Source organism: Sciurus vulgaris (assembly GCF_902686455.1).
Source record: "Sciurus vulgaris genome assembly, chromosome: 19".
In the NCBI taxonomy this organism is placed as follows: domain Eukaryota; kingdom Metazoa; phylum Chordata; class Mammalia; order Rodentia; family Sciuridae; genus Sciurus; species Sciurus vulgaris.
Window position 1 is genome coordinate 16,177,585 of NC_136480.1, and position 17,579 is coordinate 16,195,163.

General features: G+C 43.3%; 1 protein-coding gene across 3 annotated transcripts in view; it reads right to left on the bottom strand.

Annotated features, from left to right (window-relative positions):
* The window catches only part of LOC306650301 (contactin-4), a 953,963-nt gene that overhangs the window by 841,744 nt on the left and 94,640 nt on the right, over positions 1 to 17,579 (bottom strand). The window lies entirely within an intron of this gene.

The window sequence follows — 17,579 nt, forward strand, 5'->3', positions numbered from 1 at the left end:
CAACAAATACATGGGAAATGCTCAATATTTTTAGCCCACCAGGGAAATGTATATCAAAATTATACTGAGAATCCATCTCATTCCAGTTAGAATAAATAATAACAAAATATAGAAACCATCATGCTATTGAGGAGGTGGAGATAAAGAAATCTTAATATACTCACTACTGGTAGGGATATAAATTAGTAGAGCCACTATGGAAAATAGTGTGTAGCTTCTTTGAAAACCTATAAATAGACATACCATGGGATCCAGCTATACCACCCCCAGGCATATATCCAAACAAAAAAAGTCATCAGTCCACACACACATAGACACATACACAATACCTGCCTACCCATGTTATTGTGACACTATTCACAAGTCAAGATATGGAATCAGAGGAGGTGTTTTTCAATAGATGAGTGAATAACGAAAATGGAGTATATATGCATGATGGAGTATCATTTAGCTTTAAAATGAAATCTTGTCATTCGTAGCAAAATGAATGAAACTAGAAGACACATGTTGAGTGAAATAAGCCAGAGACAGAAGGACAAGCATTGTGTGTTTTCTCTTATATGTGGAAGCTAGAAAGAACATTTTTAAAGACCTGAAAGTAGAAAAGAATAGTCATGGGAGGAAGAGGAGAAGGGGCAGGTGCAGAGAGGGAGAGTAGGCATTGCTACCATGATATTTGCATGTCTGGAAATTCCACAGTGAAGACATTAATTGGTATAACTACTATGTATTAATAAGAAAATACATAAGAAAATAAGAAAGAGAAAAACATGGGAATTTCCCTTTTGGGCCCTATATTTGAAAAGGAGATAAAAAGATTTAAAAGCAATCTTTTATTTCTCGGTTTTACATTATTTGTTTAGAGCTTGTATTTATAAATTCTAAAGCCTATGTGCATTTTAAAAGTCATCTGTAACTTTTGCTTCATTTAACTGTTAAAATGAGTACAGACACACAAAAAGTAGAAAACTCCAAGAACTGTGAACAAACTCTACAACTGCCAAAGAAAAAGAAAAAAGCCACGCATGTCAATTACCTATTTTGGGATCAAAAGAAAAGCTTGCATCATTTTCCTGGGTAGTTGTATATAACTATATTAAATGTGTATAATAGGATTAGAGGAATTAATTCATTATTAAAATTTGAAGGCACTAGCAGTTTGGAAATCATTTAAAAGTGGCACAATTTTTGCTGAGTAATGAATATGTCAAAATTTGTGAATTTCACTAAACCTGTTTATGAAAGTGAATATATCAAAGATCAGGAAAGTTAACCAGTCTGGGCATTTCCAAATATTCACAAGTACTCCTCATGGAACATAACAATGAGAGAATACAAAATCTCAAAATATAATTTATAAAATGTATTTTACAATGACATTTAATAACTTAAGAAATTATAATCATTGATTACATTGACAGATGAATGTAAGGGTTAATATGAATTGTCAACTTGATTGGATTAAGAGATGCCAATGATTAAGAGGTTTCTGGGTGTGTCCATCAAGGCGTGTCTAGGAATGATTGGCATGTGGGATAGCGAACTGGAGTGGAGCCCCTCCCTCAGTGGGGGCAGCACTGTCCACTAGGTTGGAACTTCTTTTTGAACAGGTTCTTCATTGTTGCTGCGATCACCTGAGGATATCAGACTTTTGCTTCTTCACTCTTCCAAAGCGGACTCTGCCAGTGATTCTCCAGGGACTTTCCAGAAGACTTTGGTCTGGGACTAGGGTAGCACCATTGATCCCTTTTGCTCTTAGACTTCTCCCTCTTGGACTATGCAGCTACTGGTTCCTCCAGCTCTCCAGTCTTCAGACAGCCATTGTGAACTATCTAGCTTCTGGTCATGGAAGTCAATCTAATAAATTCCCTTTTTATAATCCTACTTCCTATTGCTTATGTTTCTCTAGAGAACCCTGACTAATACAATGAACTTTTGAATATATAGATTTAAAATACAGGAATACTACTGATATTCATATATGAATATATATGTGAACATATGTATGGCTATTCATATATGAATACATAAATATATACATATAGGTTATTTATATAAATATATATATATAAAAATACACAGATACACACACATATATTATGCATAAACTTACAGAGCACAGGGAAGAAATGGGGTACGCAACTCAGGGCCTATGATTTGAACTTGCGTGTCAGTTTTATCATCTGTATGAAAGGGTTAGACTCAATATCCTATTTATAGGCCTCTACCCAAAGAAGTGTTATTGATCTGATTTGGACAATTACAAGGCATTGATTGGGTCACATCTCTTATGAGCTGTCACGGGCTCAGAAAGTCCACATGCTGGGATATGATCTGGGTTTCTCTCCCTTCTTTCATTGTGATAGCTGGGGCAGTGAACTCACTCAGTGCAGATCCTCCTACACAGGTCCAGGGGTACACCTATCAGGAAGGCAGGGCGGTTGGCCAGAGTGGGCCCCCACTAGCCTGATTAGTCTTCCACAGTCTCAGACTGCCATTCTACTCTGGCCAAAGAGCAGGTCCACATACAGTACTTCACCTTGCCTTCTTGTGCTGTACACATTTCTCTTCCAGTACTGGGGCCTGAACTCAGGAATGCTTTACAATGGAGCTACATACATCCCCAGACCTTTTTAAAGTTTTATTTTATCTTGAGATAGATTCTCCCCGAGTTGCAGACGTTGGCCTCCAATTTTCAAACCTCCTGCCTCAGCCTCCCTTGTACCTGGGAATACAGGCCCGCCTCACCACACAAAGCTATCTTTTCCTCTTTTCAATGCATTTAATTCATTCAAAAACAGGATCACAAGGGGAGGTATCCAGGATAAGCAGAATTCGGATATTATTTACCCACACAACTATCATGCCAACCTCACAGTAATACTCCATTTCTCGGTTTCTAACTGTGACATCTAGCATGGTATCTTGTACATGCACATCAATCAGATGGTCAGGAGGAGGGGTCTATATTTTCTTCAGAAGGTAAGACCCCCGTGATTTATTTTATAATTATTTTATCCAAATCCTTTCATTTTATACATCATAAAATGCTAAACACAAGGATACAATAATTGAGTCATGTTTCCTGAGATCTCATTAGGAAAGTAGGAATCTACCAGGCACTTACATGACTTATATAAAACAAAAGTCATTAAAATTAATTTTAGTGGTTAAGGTAAGTATTATAGCTCCACAGGAAGACTGCTGGAACCCTGTAATAAACATCTTCATTTTGTAAGAAACATTTTAGGTTCTCTTACTAGTTACACTGGACATGCTCCTAACAGCCCCTGGCAGGGTCTGAACTGAGCTCAATTAAGTTCCTCGTGTGTGGCTGACTAGTGAGGAAGCAACCACTCTGAGTCCTAGTCAGCTCTGTCGATGACAAGGCAGACCTACAGGAATCCCCGCATGCATACACCGTCATGTTACATTGTCATCATCCCAGGAAACATAGCCAGGCTCAGATAACGAGCACCTGATCATTTGGGAAATGAGAGGGTCCTGGGGTCAGGAGGTTTAAGAATAAGCTCCACCACAGTCTACCTCCGTGACCTGGAGTAGATCATTAAACTTCTCCTCACCCTACATCTCCACAGTCTGCAAATTTAAAGGCATGAATTACCAGTGACGGCCAGAGAATCCACCACCGGAAGCACCTCGGCTCAGTAATGGAGTCCCAGGGAGGAGGCTAAGATTCCCATGAGGTTTCAAAACCACTTAACAAGTGGATCTTTCCACTTGACCATTCCTACATCTCACCTGAAACTCAAGGTAAAGGACCGGCTACAGGCTACCCAGATAATGAGGGAGGAGGTTGAAATCACAACAGATGATCTTAACTGCCGCGACCATTTCTGCCACTTAAAACACAGGCAACCATACATTAACCTGATGACTCTGCTGCCTGGATTCCACCTTTATGCACAGCTATAAAGCCCCAATCAAAAATTAAAAAGTAGACCGGAGGGTGGTGCACGCCTGTGATCCCAGGGGCTTGGGAGGCTGAGGCAGGAGGATCGAGAGTTCAAAGCCAGCCTCAGTAGTTTAGCAAGGCCCTAATTAATTTATTTATATTACAAATAAAATATTTTTAAAAGGGCTGAGGATGTGACTCAGTGGTTAAATGCCCCTGGGTTCAAGCCCCAGTAACCAAAAAGAAAAAAAAAAAAAAATTAAAAGAAAAAATAGAAGGAAGACCAATAGAAAAGAGGAAGGAAAATCAAGATAGGGAGGAAATGGGAAATGAGGGAAAGAGGAAGCAATGGAGTAAATTACTGTCTATGCACAAATGATGACATCAAAATGAACCCCAATATAATTCATAGCTATAATGCTCTAATGAAAACGTTTTTTTTAATACACTAATAATAAAGAAAGAAGTTAGGGAGACTTGAAAATGCTCACCTTTCTCCAACCAGCAAATGCCTCCAGATCTGTCCATACCCTTCAAAATGAAGCGCTGTGGAAGGGCTACTGAAGCTGAGAAAGAAACCCGTGCTCCCTGAAGGGCAGGGAAGGGTATATTTCCTTCCAAAGGCTAAAGAAAAAATGCCCATGTGGAAAGTCTCCTTCTCAGGAGAGAAATCTACAGGTGACGTAAGAGCTTGGCTCCTCCAGAGGCAGATTTGGAAGAGACCTGTTCTGCAAGATGGAAGCAACTCTAATACAATTTATCTATTTATTTTTTATATAAGGAGATACAGAGGAGGTTGAGAAGGATTCAGAAGGGAAGATTTTTAAAATGAGCCCAATCTTGCATTAGGTCTCTTTCTACATATTGCCCTAAGTGTGGCTGAACCCTCTACCTGATCTTCTATCTTGTAACAGCTGGAGCAGGAAGTCTGGAACTTCTAAGTTATAAAGGCTAAAAAAAGAAATATATATACATAAAAATATTTATATGTTGTTAGGTGACCAATATAAATATATATTTATATATGAATTATATATGACATATAATAACTTGTATATATTTATATATAAATTATATGTAATATATATAATTCACATATATTTATATATATAAGTCACATATATTATATGAATTCATCTATATTTATATATAAATTATATATTATATATGTAATGTATATGATTTGTATATATTTATACAAATAAATCACATATATATAATTCACCTATATATAGAAATAATATATAATATACATAATAATTCATATATATGTATATAAATTATATGCATAATATATAATAATTTGTATATAACATATATAATATTTATATTTTTTCCCTTTTTTTTTTTTTTTTTTTCTCAGTAGCACACGGTAACACGTGCTTTGTATTCCGGCTTTGCATTCCGAGGTCACTTCTACCACTTCATTCCCGGCTACTTCTGTCTGTCTGCTGGACCTCGCCATTCATCACTCATTCTAAGAAAGCAGTTCCCGGGAAAGAGAAATGGATCTTGGGAGGACTGGTTATTTTTAGCGCTACTGTGACATATTTCGCAGGCCAGTGACTGGAGGAAACGAGTCCCCGGATGTGATCAGCGCCTTGGCTGATTCGCTGCATCCTGAATTCTGCATTTTCCCATTCTCCCCTTCTGTACCGCCGCCGTGGATGGAGTGATTTTCTGTCCGCTCATGCATGCATTCACCCAGCCATTGATTACTTCGGATGACTGCCTTGAATATTTACTGCTGGTTAAATATTTTAAACTTCTACCAACATTTTCTTGTACCCAATTAAGAACTCATTGAGACAGGTTTTTTTATTTTTCTTACTTTTGGATGTCTTTTCCACAGTAGGCAGTATTGTGTAGCTAATGGCAGGTGAGGCATGCTGGGGTCCCTCATGTTGAGTTTGCATTGCCTGGTGGGACTTTCCTGCCTGTTGCTGAGTTAGGTGACCCACAAGCGCAGACCCCTGTGGGGTGGGTTCTCAGTGCTGGGGACGGGAGGTCAGGAGAACGGAAGACGGCCTTAGTGCCTTGGCTCTCCTTCTCTGGTTTCTTTAATTAGTTCCCTTGGCATTTCTCAGAAAATATAGGTGGCAAGATCCCCGTAAAAGTCTCATGTTCTCCCACCACTGCTTTCCCTTAAAAATAACTCTTGACTTTAAAACTCATTTCTGGTCAATTTCATAATGAGCATCCCTGCAACACAATTTAAAAGTATGGCTGTTGGAGAGTCAAAAGAAATCCTGAAACACATTTTTCCCCCAATGCTTCTCCACCCCTCTTAGCTGAAGGGTCATGGGACTCCCGCCCCAAGTGTCCCAAACAAAATGCACCACATGCCCTCAGGACTAGGGCTGAGAACGATCCTCTCCTGACTCAGCAGCAGGCTGGACTGTATCGCCCCCCAAAAGAACCGCGCAATTGTAGCATCCATACTGCTTGCTCTCTGCAGAGCGCTGAAAACGGACAGTATTATTTCAGGTGGGCCCCACAAGTCCCCTGCCAGGGGGTATTCCAGGCTTTCTCAGCTTCACACTGTTGACATTGGCGCTGAGATAACTTCCTGCGGATGCGGGTAGGGCGGCTGCCCCGTGCATGCAGGATGCTACAGAGGATCACAGGGCGGTGAGGCCCTCAGCAACTCGCTGAGATCCAGTTTCAAAATAAAAAATAAAAAGGGCTGGGATGTGGCTCAGGGGCAGAGCATCCTTGATTTTAATCCCTGGTGCCAAAAAAAAAAAAAAAAAAAAAAAAAAAAAAAAAAAATCTCTGGTCTGTACCCATTCATCTCCAAAGCACACACTTGTGACAATTAAAGATGCCTCCAGATAAGCTCTTTGATGGCAGGGTTAGAGAGTCGCAGAACTGCCTGCAGATGCATACTACTGAATCACCTATAATCCTGATTTTTGTGACACACTACTGAAATCCTCTTCACGTGGGGCACGAGTCACTTTTGTCAGACAACATGTACACGGTGTTGGACGCAGAGCCCCCAGCGCTGTCCCAATGCACTCAGAAGAACACCCAGCACTCACCTGCATCGTGTCCCTGGTCCGTCACCCTCGCCCCACACCCTGATCCCAATGACCCTTGCAACCCTGGATTAGGACAGGTTCAGCCAGCTGGGAGTCCGCATATCAGCTGCTCCCTCCGCCGCCAACGCCCTTGCCCGCACCTTCAGGGCCGATTCCTTCAGACCTGCTAACCCGCCAACCTGATCGCAGGTAACGACTTCCACGCCACTTCTCTCAATTTTCTCTGTCTGTCTTGAATATTTACGTGCCATTATTTACCCGAGGTCTCCTCCACGGAATGCTAACTCCAGGAGAGCAGGGATCTCTTGCCTGTATCTGGATGGTTTAGTTTCTAGTGCCTGGAACCGTCTGGCACATAGTAGGTCCTCAGTGCACACGCGGAGGAAGATAATAATGACTACTAAGTTCCGGGGTTCAAAGAAGAATCCAGATGGTTCTCTCCATTAAACTATTAGAAACGAGTGATTTCAAAGCTGCCAGATCATGCAGAAATTTAGAACAGGAACAGAAGAGTGTAGTAAGGTGGGCCCTCTGCAGCGGAAGAGCTCCTAATCTTTGGGGGAATCACACACACACACGCATTTTTTCCACCTATTTTGTTGGTGCATCATAGTTGTACATAACGGTTGTTACACACATTGTGTTCATACATGCACACAATGCAATATAATTTGGGCACTATCACTCCCCTGCATTTCCCTCTCCCGCCCCACCTTTGATTTTTAGAAGACCCCACCCTCCACCTTTCCTTTTTCCTCTGTCGCTTCTTCACAGGCGAGAAAACATGACCCTTGACCTTCTGAGTTTGCATTCTTTCACTTCACGTGACGGTCTCCAGGTCCATCCATTTTCCTGTAAATGACATCGTTTCATTTTTCTTCGTGACTGCGTAAAACTCCCTCTTGTCTCTCCACCACGTTTTCTTTGTCCATTCATCCGCTGATGGAACATGGGTGGGCGTGGATCCCTGTCGTAGGATGACTTCAATTCTTTGGGATAAATACCGAGGAGTGGTCTAGCTGGGTCAGGTGGTGGTTCCATGCCTGGCCTAGGTTGGACCCTCCATACTGATTTCCAACGCGGAGTGTGCTAATGGACAGTCCCACCCAGAGACGTGCTGCACATTTCTATGTGAAAAATGCAGACCTGAAGGGGTAAGGGGAAGAGGTAGAGAGAGGCCTGGAAGTCTTCACAGCTACATCCTGAAGCAAGCACAGCTCTGTGATTTCAGGACCTGCGGCTGCCAACGCCTGGGCCTTCCTGAGCTCTGGGTTAATGACACTGTCCCCATGTGGGCGGCAGGGACTCTGACATCTCCCAGCCATGGGCTGTGCGATCCAGAGACCCTCCTTCCCTGCCCCAGGAAATGTACATTCCGAGGTCCCCAGCCTTCTCTCCGTGCGCTTGCTCAGAACAAAAGCTGCCATCCCTCAGTGCCAGATGTCCCCATCGTGGCCCTGGGCTGGAAGCTTGGAACAGCCCCCGAATGAGATGAGAAAGTAAAACTGGTATCTTTTGTAATCAGCATAATTTCAGAACTTGGGATCGGTGACAATAATGACAAAAATGATAAGACTTGGTTTTCAAATAAAGTGTAATGGGAAGCCTGGAAAAGAAATAGCTTTGGAAATGAAGCAAATTAAGCCTCAAGTACATTCTCGGCAAGTCCCTGATGATCGTGGGGGCGGAGGGAGCGGCAGACTATTTCATTTCTCTGTATCTCTTTTTCCTCTTGACTGATTCCCTGCCGGTTCAGGGCTCCAAAGTGATTTATAAATTAGGTTATTGGGAAATGGAAATTGGGGCCATCTTAATTAGAAGCAGCATTTTGTGATTGTGAGAGGATGCATCCTGGTATCATTTCACCACCCCAAATAAAATTACCATGGAGTCACTAAAAATCATGATCCAAAATGCTTCTGGAGCCTGCGTAGTTGAAAACACAGCACGTTACTTACTTGAGAAGTGACACCAGTTTGAATCCCGTGTGTAATTTGCCTCAAACATTAAAAACCACTTGTCATCCAAAGGCATTTTATAGATAGATAGATAGATAGATAGATAGATAGATAGATAGATAGATAGATCCCCCCATAGAACATAGAACATTTTTTTTTCCAAATGGCAATAAAATGGAAAGCAAGCAAACAAATCAAATAGGAAAAGACTAAAATTTTCCAAGTCAACAAAGAAAGAAAACATTAGGAAAACAATTACTTCTTCCTTGTGTGACTGTGTTACAGATTCATGGTTCAATCTGAACTTGGGACTCATTGAGAACCCAGTGTGGAAAACCTGTGGGGACTGCAGGGGGGGTTTCCTCAAGAGAATTCACTCACTTCTGAAAAGACTTTTAAAAACAGGGATCTATCAGCTTTCATCTTTCCAGGAAACTGACACTCTTTTTATTTTAAGATATTATTAAAAGAACAGACAGTGTATGCTCCCAAATTCCTAGTTGAAATCTACATCTGACCGATCAGGAGATACATTAATATGAGATACCGAGAAAAGCTCTTCCTCACTGTCCCCTCATCCACAAAGTGAACCAAGGAGCTTTTACTCCATGGGGTTATTATTCTGGGGGTGGGGTGACTGGGGGTTGAACTCAGGGGCACTCCACCACTGAGCCACATCCCCAGTCCTATTTTGTATTTTATTTAGAGACAGGGTCTCACTGAGTTTCTTAGCACCTTACTTTTGCTGAGGCTGGCTTTGAATTTGACATCCTCCTGCCTCAGCCTCCTGAGCTGCTTGGGATTACACGTGTATACCACTACATCTGACTCCATGGGGCTATTTTGAGGAGTAACAAAAATTAAGTGCACTAAGGCACAGACCCACAATCCAGGCACATAATATGTGCTCAATAAAAGGTGCAAGTTGACTAATTCAAATTCAAATGTACTTACCTGCTATCTATTTCTCTGTCTCCCTCCCTCTCTCTCTCTCCTTCCCTCTCTCCCTCCTTCCTTCTTTCCTTCCTTTTCTTTTTTAGCACCAGGAATTGAACTCAGGGGTCATTCAGATAAGAACTTCAAAAGTCCATGAGAGAAGCCCAGAGCTAGGTCAGAGCTCACAGGTAAACAAGAATACCAAGCTGACTGTATCAAAAGCCATCTGGTGCCACTTGCATTCTCTCCACCCCTGGCCCTTTGCACACATATACCTCAGACCAGTTCTGTCCAAGTCTGGCATAAATCCCAGGAACCTGGAGAACAGCAGAGAGCTGCCCAGCCCAGCCCAGGCCCTTCACAGGGCACATGGATAATACACAGCACTGCATAAATTAGGACCTTCAGAAGATTGATCAAATGCAGATACTCCTGATTACAGGGCCTGCAGGAGCTTCCTGATTCTCATGCCATCTGTGGAATTTTGGAGACATAAATATTCAAAAAGGGACCAAGGAAACCCATGGAAGTGCTTACTAAAGGCATAGCAACGTAGCAGGTATGGGCCACAGTCCTTCCTGAGAATCCACGGAGACAGCAGCTTCTTTTATTCCCTGTCAATTAAAGACAGATCTCTCCAACTCCAAGAATGTCATTTTATCTCCAGAAATAAATTTGTTCAGAAGATGCCCCAGGGCTGTTATAAGTCAGGCTGGGTAAGTGTCACTGTTCGTATTATCTTGAAATCTTGAGGAACCATCCTTTTTTAACCCGCAGTACTAGGGGGTGAACCCAGGGGCTTTTTACCACTGACCTAGATTCCCACTCCACTTTTAATTTTTTTTTTTTTTTTTGAAACAGAGTCTTGCTAAACTGCCCAGGCGGGTCTTGAATGTGTGACTGTCCTGCCTCAGCCACTGGAGTCCATGGGATTTCAGGCACCACCACGCCCCAGGATGGGCTACCATGTTTGCCAGAGAGACGCCTTCACTGGCAGACTCGCCCACTAGTCTCGTTCCAGAACTCTGCTAACCACAAAGGTGTCCATTATTTCCATGTAGGTCGTGGAGACTTGGAAAAAGGCACGTCCCAAGTTCAGAGCAACACAGTTCACCACAGCAACCTCCCGGGGCCAGCCTAGGTGTCAGTCCACAGACGAGTGGATGAAGAAAAGGTGGCATATACCCACCGTGGGGTTTCATGCAGCCGTCAAGACAGAAAAACAAAATGATGTGACTCGTCGGAAAATGGGTGGAAATGAAGAACATCAGGTTGAGGGAAGATAAACCAGACTTAAAAGAATAAGTACTATTTGTTTGATTCATTTATTTTTTCATATGTGGAAGCCAGTGGAAGGGAGAGGCAGAGGAAGAGGAGAGAGAAGAGGCAAGAAAGGACATCGTGAAAGTGGAAGTGAGACAAGTGTGGTCAAACAAGGGACCAGGGAGAGGGAGGAGGGAGGAGAAGATGTACCGAGGAGTCTAACTGATCAAACGGTGTGACAAGGACACTCTCCATTCTGTAAAATTAATATGCACCAATACCGGAAAGAACAACCTGCTCATTTTCCTTCCCTGCTTTTTCTTGTAGGCTAGAACATTCCATCTTGTGGTCGAGTGAGTTATCTCCAAATGTTATGTAAGATCTTCAAGCTTCCTCAAATAACTAAAATAGAACTTCTGTGGGATCCAGTCGTCCCTCTTCTGGGTATATTTGTAAAGGAGCTGACTCAGTGTCCACAGGCTAGCTGTACTGCCGTGCCCACGGCAGCACCGTCCACCACAGCAAAGACCCGGAGTCCATCTCCACCAGGGTATGCATGGACAGGAAAAGGTGGCACATGTACGCATACGCCAATACTGCAGCACCGGTCACCAGGGACTCTAGGGGCTGAGGTGGTGAGAACGGGCAGTCACTGCCCTTGGAGTACAAAGTCTCAGATGGAGTCCACCACAGAGTGACCACGGTCCATAGTAACACGTACTTCAAAATAAGGGAGAATAAATTCCCAGTGTCTCCCTGTTTCCATAGGCTTTCCATCACTGTCAACAATAAACCCTCCAAGAACGACGTAGAGGAGGAGGGTTTTACTCTGGCTCCTGGTATCTGAGGCACAGTCCGTGGTTGGCCAACTCCATAGTTCTGGGCCCAAGGTGAGGCAGGACATCATTGCCAAGAGCTTGGTGGAAGAAAGTTGTTCAATTCAAGACAGCCAGGAACGGGGACAAAGAGAGCCCCAAGTCACATCCTCAGGGAGCTGCTTCTTCCAGTTCTACCCCCCCTGCCTGCAGTTGCCCCCCATTAATCCACTCAAATTATTAACCCACCCAAAGGCTTCATCTACTGAGGAGGTTGCAGCTTTCATAACTGAGTCCTTTTCCCTCTGAACATTCCTGCCTTGTCTTTTGGGGAACATGAGATTTTGCAGGACACCTCACAGCCAAACCATAACACTCACCATAAAAAGTAACAGAGAAGCAAAGTGATGGACAGGAATGAGCTTGGGTCCCCCATTCTCTATGGCACCTGAAGATCAAACTTTCACGACGCACCCCATAATGGTACACAATTACGATTTGTTTGTCAAAATACTAATATGTGACAAAACTTACTTCTGAATGTAAGTCAAATTCCTGAAAAAGATTTTATGACGCAGGACATACATCTGCCAGTTTCGTGATGGAAAGAGACCATGCAGAAGAAAATCTCCTAAACATTTCCTAGAGCCTCCACTTTCTCTTGTTCTTGTGACCTGTTTTGTGTAGGAGCCTGTTAACTGTAATCTGCCCTCATTGACTTTTCTACAGTTACAGAGGTGAGGGCTTTGGGGAAACTGAGGCAGCCCAGAAACCCGTCCTTCAAAAACCCACCTTTGTGATCAAGTCAGAAAGATTTTGTTCACATTGCTCAGAGTAACAAGCAGGAGTCTATTGAAGGGATAGGAAAGGGAAATGGACACTCACAAGGGACAGAGTGGGTCCTCTCAGAGAGGAGAGGGACAACGCGCCTCTCCTGTATGCCAGGTCTATTAGGGATCCCAGAGAAGTTTCCAGAGTCCCACCCAGGTCCACCTTTTGACACCTGAGTGACAGCAAGATGATATTAGACTTTCAAGTCCCTACTTCCATGACATCTCTAGGTCACTTTGGCCCATGCTGACCAGTTCTAATTGGAACTTCAACCACACAGGAATAGTAAGGAAGAATTATCTTTACCTCCCTGAATTTCAGGATTTGATCACCAAAGTCTCCTGGGTTCCTCCCATGGACATTATTTCTTCTGCAGACAGCAGGTGGTTTGCTGAGGAATGGGACCTAGCCTGTCCATTGAGGCCAGGCAGGGCTGCAGGGAAACTGCTTCTCGGACAGGAAACCATGTGGGGTCAGCACCATGGGTCCAGTTTATAGAATGATTCCCTTAACCTTTGTTCCCACCATTCACATCTTTCTGTCCCCTCTCACAGGAAGCATAAGCACCAATACAGGTAGTTACTAGAATGGATTCTCCCCCTCTCCAGACACCCCTCTCCGGATTTAATGAGAAACTTAGAGTCTATTTTAAAAGTTCCTTCATATTCTGGGAAGAAAAATTCAGGAGTTGAAACTGAATAATGACCTCCTTTGGTATTCATCTCTTACTAAATTACGTAGGATAGGAAACCCCGTCTTACAGAACCCGTCTCTGGGCTTCTCTTTTTTTGGGGGCGGTGGGAGTACCAGGGATTAAACTCAGGGGCACCCAAACCCCTGAGCCACATCCTCAGCCCTATTTTGGTTATTTATTTAGATACAGAGTCTCACTGAGTTGCTGAGGGCCTTGCTAAGTTGCTGAGGCTGGCTTTGAACTCATGATCCTCCTGCCTCAGCCTCCAGAGGTGGGTTACAGGCGTGCACCACTGTGCCCAGCTTCTGGTATTCTCTTTAAGTGAAATAATAAAGCTGGTAATTTTTAAGCCTAGTGGGTCAGGGTTCACTTTAATTTGCAGCTCAAAGCTTTTTACTAATACTTCCATTTCATGGAAAGTCAGAGGCAGAAATGACTTGTTGGGAGAGACTTGGGAGTAGATGTGAATAAGTCATTAATTAGACCAAGGAAGCCGCTTCTTCTAAAAGATGTTTATTTTCTTTGATGACACAGACCTAGAAACAGCATTGGAGACTCACATTGCTTTCCACAAAATGCAGAGATTCCGTCTCCATTGCCTTTCTAAAAAAAAATCCCCATCTAACAAATCAATTGGGGAAAAATACCAGTAATTCATGATTGCAAAGAGTTGTAAATATTGCTCTATATTTCTTTTTAAAAGAAAATGGTAGATTGCTTAACAGGTACCTAGAAGAGGAAGCGATTATGAAATTTACATTGACATAAAAAGTTTCCTACCAATATATGCAAAACCAGTTAACCCATCACTCAATCAATTGCAATGACAGCACCCATGGTATGCCAGTTCTTTGAGATTCAGCAGAAGACAAAATAATAAAAACAACAATAACAACAACAACAATAGACCTGTCTCTGAGGAATTTTTGTTACGAATAGTGGAGGAAATCACAGGATACTCCAGACACTAATATGCAAGGTCAACAGGAAAACAGAAGGTAAGGTAGGAAAGGGGTGGAATTTGGGCAGGCCTTCCTGGCAAAGCACAGGAGGCCACATTATGTGGGTGGTCACAGAGATTCAGTATGATCTGGGCCAAGACTTGAAGATACTAAAGGGGTGGAGAAGTGAGTTAGCAAGTCAGAAGACAGAAAAAATAATTAAAATACGGGTTCTCACAGGGCGTGTTCAAGGCCACTGTGGTGGGACGGGGTAAGTGGGAGGAGGAGGAGGAGGAGAGGACTTGATAGCGGCAGCTGTGGAGGAAGCTGCAGCTCACCGGGAAGGTTCTGGCCTCCACTCACACTGACATGGGGGTGGGTAGCCAAGCGTCCTGATGAGACGCCGAACTTGAACAGGTCCCACTCTCCTGGAACTAGACTCTGAGACTGGGGAGGAGGGAACCCCAAAGGCAGGGAGAACTTTTTAAAAAATGCAGCTCAGTGGTTGCATGCCCCCAAGTTCCAATAGATTTCTATGAGGACAGGCAGAGCGGTAGAAAATTGTCCATTTCTGAGTGTATTTTTATTTACAAAATCTTTTCTGTTTTCCAGCAACTTCAACCACACAGGAATGGTAAGGAACACACTGAATCGTCTCTCCAGATTCACCTGCCATGTTAGCTCCCAGGGCTGCCCGTGGAAACCTCCCACAATTTGGGTGGTTTAAAGCAACAGAGGTTTATTTTCTCACTCTTGTAGAAGCTCAGAAGTCTGAAATAAAGATGCCTGTGGGGTCATGCTCTCTCTGAAACCCATAATGCGCCCTGCCTGGCTGCTTCCTACCTGCAGAGCTTCTGGTACATTCCAATCAATTTGGGGAAGGTCTTGGGTTATACTTGTAGAACTTCCGGGCCTGCTGCCCTCCAGGCATTGTCTCTGTGTGTCTGTCCCTGCTGGCCATCCTCTTATGAGGATTAAGGGCCACCCCGCTCCGGTACAACTCCTAAAAAGGAACTGCAGCTGGGTGCGGTGGTGCACACCTGTAATCCCAGCGGCTCCAGAGGCTGAGGCAGGAGGATCGCGAGTTCAAAACCAGCCTCAGGAAAAGCAAGGTGCTAAGCAACTCAGTGAGACCCTGTCTCAAAATACAGAATAGGGGTGGGGAGGTGGCTCAGTGGTCGAGTGCCCCTGAGTTCAATCCTTTTGGGGGCTACCATGCAACTCACTGCACCATTGTGCCCAATGTGAAGTTTGTGTGTGTGTGTGTGTGTGTATGCTTGTGTATTTATATGTGTATATGTCTGTGTATATATAAATATATATATATGACTGTGTGTGTATGTGTGTGTGTGTGCGTATATATATATACATATATATCATATAGATATGTGTGTGCATATAATTTTCCCTTAACATTTGGATATTTATTTCTCTTCTACTCATAGTACAGTTACTAAATTCATTGACCTGAATATTTATGCAGAAATTTAACCCACTCACTGTATTTAGAAACATTAATAATTTGCCGGGTAGTATCCCTAATAACACTGTAAGCCTGCCACCTTAAGATCCAGTCGAGGACCACAGATTGCATTTAGTTATCCCATCTCTTTATTATCCTTTATTCAGGTAAAAAAAAATAAAAATAAAAATTGTCACCTTTCCTTCTCTTTCACGAAATTGCTATTTAAGAAAATAAAATGATGGGTCACTTTTTATGGTCCCGTCTATCAACTTGATATTCTCATTCTGGACTTTTTATGTCTTCAAACTTAGAAGTCTTTTTTAAGCTTTTTTTTTTCACTGAGGAGCACTAAGTCTCCAGGGTCAGATCCGTCCATCACTGACCATGCCAGACACGCCAAGATGGGGACTAGGGAGTGTGGACTTTCCAAACAGAAAAAAATCCCATAATGAAGGGAGAACAGATAAGGGGTATAGGTTGAACTCTAGGATTTGGGGAGGAAGGGGACTACTGAGAAATGTGTGTGGCAACAGAAGATGGGCAGAGAGCAGGGTCCCTGGTGAGGAGCTGTATTATGAGCAGCATGGTCCAGGTGTCTTCCCATGACTGACAGAGTTGATTGACAGGGGAATCAACGAGTCGAAGCAGCGATGGGAGAAATGGTTGATTTCTGCAGTTTCTATTTTTTAATTGTTTTTTGATGTTGATAAACCTTTATTTTATTCATTTTTTTAATAAGTGGTACTGAGAATCGAACCCAGAGACTTGGACATGCCAGGCAAGTGCTCTACCACTGAGCTACAGCCCCAGCGCAGTTTCTCATTTTAATAGTGAAGCTCTAGGTGCTGAGTGTTAGAAATCCATTACACGCCTGCATTCTATGGCAAACACACCCACCCTGCCACCACCACCAGTATTTGACCCCATTCCATATCTATATAATCTATATCTACATCTATATCTGTATCAGCATCTACGGAAACCAAAAGTGGTTCTGGGAAAAAGTCAGGAAGAAGAAGAGAAAAACCAGGAAGAGAGGACTCAGGCATAGGCCTAATTCCCAACAAGTCAAAATATCACCTGCGAGACTCCACAGTTCTCGTAAGACGTGGGACTCAGTGGAGGCGACCTTGCCCACCCTCATCTACGAGTAAGGATGTGTTTATGGAGGCACCATGAATCCCACCACCTGAATCGCACAGGATGGACGCGCAGGAAGACACTGCAAATACTAAAGGGGTCCTTCCTGGCGTCACAGGAGAGAGGGATGGCCTTGGGGAACGTGACACAGGTCCAGGCTGGGGATCTGGGAGGCCTCTGGGCAAAGCAGCCCCAAAGACAGGAGGAAGACACAGGAAGGACAGTCTTTCCACTGAACTGCTGTGGGATTGCGTCCGCCTCTTCTGCTGTATCACTCTTAGAGTGCCTACACTGCAGAGGCTATATAGCTCGTGAATGGTTTTTATTTTGTGCAAAAACAGATTGTTTTCGGTAAATTGGATGGGGTGTGCTTACTGAATGCTATGTCTAGTTGAATGCAGTAACATGCACGCACGCTCTCTCCCCATCCTCCCTCTCTCTCCTCTCCTCTCCCTCCCCCAACAACACCTTCTGCTAGAAATCCTGAGATGAATTTAGAGAAGACTGTGAGAGAATAAAGCATTGGCAATTAGCAAAATTCCTTAAAAACCTGAGACTTTCAAAGCTCTCAAATTG